Raw genomic sequence first — 1,635 nt, 5'->3', positions numbered from 1 at the left:
ACAAGAATTTGTTTTATTTTTTATTTTTTATTTTTTTAAATTAAATCAACACAAAAAACACAAGATACACTTACAAGTAGTGCACCAACCCAAAACAACTCTCTCCCCCCTTTTGTTCTGGGCATTGAACATGAAGACTCTTCCTTCACTGTTCCGAGTGGCCATGAGAGTCTTGGCAGTGCCTGCCTCCAGTGCTCCAGTGGAGCGAGTTTTCAGCCATGGTGGCATCATACTACGCCCCCATCGTGCACAAATGACTGACAGACTCTTGGCTAATTTGGTCTTTTGCAAATGCAATGCAGCATAGGGCCCTGACATATAAAAAGTACAACTTTTTTGTTACGTTCACGTATATGTCATGTTTTTTCAATGTTAACACTTTTGTACAAATAAGTACATTTGCACTTTATTTTTCAATGTGTTTGTTCTGTAAAGGAATGAGTTAATGTTTAAAATGACTGGTTAATAGTGCTATTATAAAGTGCAATGTCAGCACAATTTTCTTTCCTGCAATTTAAAATGCACTTGTTTTAATAAATAAATACAGCGTTTGAAAAGCATACACAATCTGTGTTAATATATTAGTCTGTGGTTAAAAGGACTTGAAAGGACTCGAAACTCAAAATGCAGGACTTAGGACTTGACTTGAGACTTTCCAGTCTTGACTTTGGACTTGACTCGGGGCTTGCCTGTCTTGACTCGGGACTTGACTCGGACTTGAGGGCAAAGACTTGAGACTTACTTGTGACTTGCAAAACAATGACTTGGTCCCACCTCTGGGAGGAAGCCATGCAGTCACGGAGATCGAACCCAGGACCTTTGTATTGTGAGGCACATGCACTAACCCCTGTTCCACCGTGCAGCCTAAGTTTAATACATATATATTATTTTATTTTTCATTCATATTTTATGTGTTTAAAAAAAAATGGAATTATTATGTTTTAAATTGATATGTATGTAATATATTTGAGTTCATTCATTGTGCGTATAGGATGGATATACTGTTCATCCGCTAGTGGGCGCTCTTGCCTTTTGGAAGAAAAAAAAATGCCTTCAGTTGCATTGGCGAGAGAAGCATGGCGGCGTTATTCCTTTTTGTCTCTTTTGTCTTTATTCCATTTAAAATGTTCGCTCCTTCGCGTCAATGCAGGCGCAAACTCTGCCTTATTATTATTATTATTATTTTGCCTTACACGTTTTTATGACGAGCCTGGACAAGCGTAGTCACGCGGCTGACAAACGTGTGAAAAATAAGCAGGTATTTTATATTTAAAAAAAATGTTTTTCAACAAACACATGGATTAGTTCAAAATAAAGTGTTTGATTGACGGCCCACCCCGCGCTAACTTGCCCGCCCAGGGACCAATCAGCGGCGGCGGGGGGCGTGGCCTGAGCCTTCCCCCTCATAATCCCACTCGGGGGGTCTCTGACGCCGACTTTCTATCCGGGCTTGGATGATGAGCAGCGGCGTCGTCTCCCCCTCATCGTCCGCGGCCGTCTGGGACGATCTGCGACATTGAGCCGCCAACTTCCACCTGCAGCTCTTTTTATCACTCATTGACGCGCCATGTTTGATCATTTTCTCCATTTCGACTCTTTTTCGCCTTTTTCTCCTCATCTCCATCATCATTTTTA

The 1,635-nt window shown here is 41.2% G+C and overlaps 1 protein-coding gene across 1 annotated transcript in view; it reads left to right on the top strand.

Moving 5' to 3' along the window:
• The first annotated feature begins 1,428 nt into the window (after positions 1-1,428).
• Positions 1,429-1,635, top strand: part of efnb2a (ephrin-B2a) — a 104,100-nt gene continuing 103,893 nt past the window's right edge. The window contains exon 1 of the mRNA XM_061926296.2: positions 1,429-1,635. This exon is cut by the window's right edge and continues 423 nt beyond it. The gene's annotated coding sequence lies outside the window, so the exon portion shown is untranslated.

The sequence above is a fragment of the Nerophis lumbriciformis genome, linkage group LG31, assembly GCF_033978685.3.
Source record: "Nerophis lumbriciformis linkage group LG31, RoL_Nlum_v2.1, whole genome shotgun sequence".
NCBI lineage: Eukaryota > Metazoa > Chordata > Actinopteri > Syngnathiformes > Syngnathidae > Nerophis > Nerophis lumbriciformis.
The sequence above is the reverse complement of the archived record's forward strand: the minus strand, read 5'-3'. Positions and strand labels throughout refer to the sequence as shown.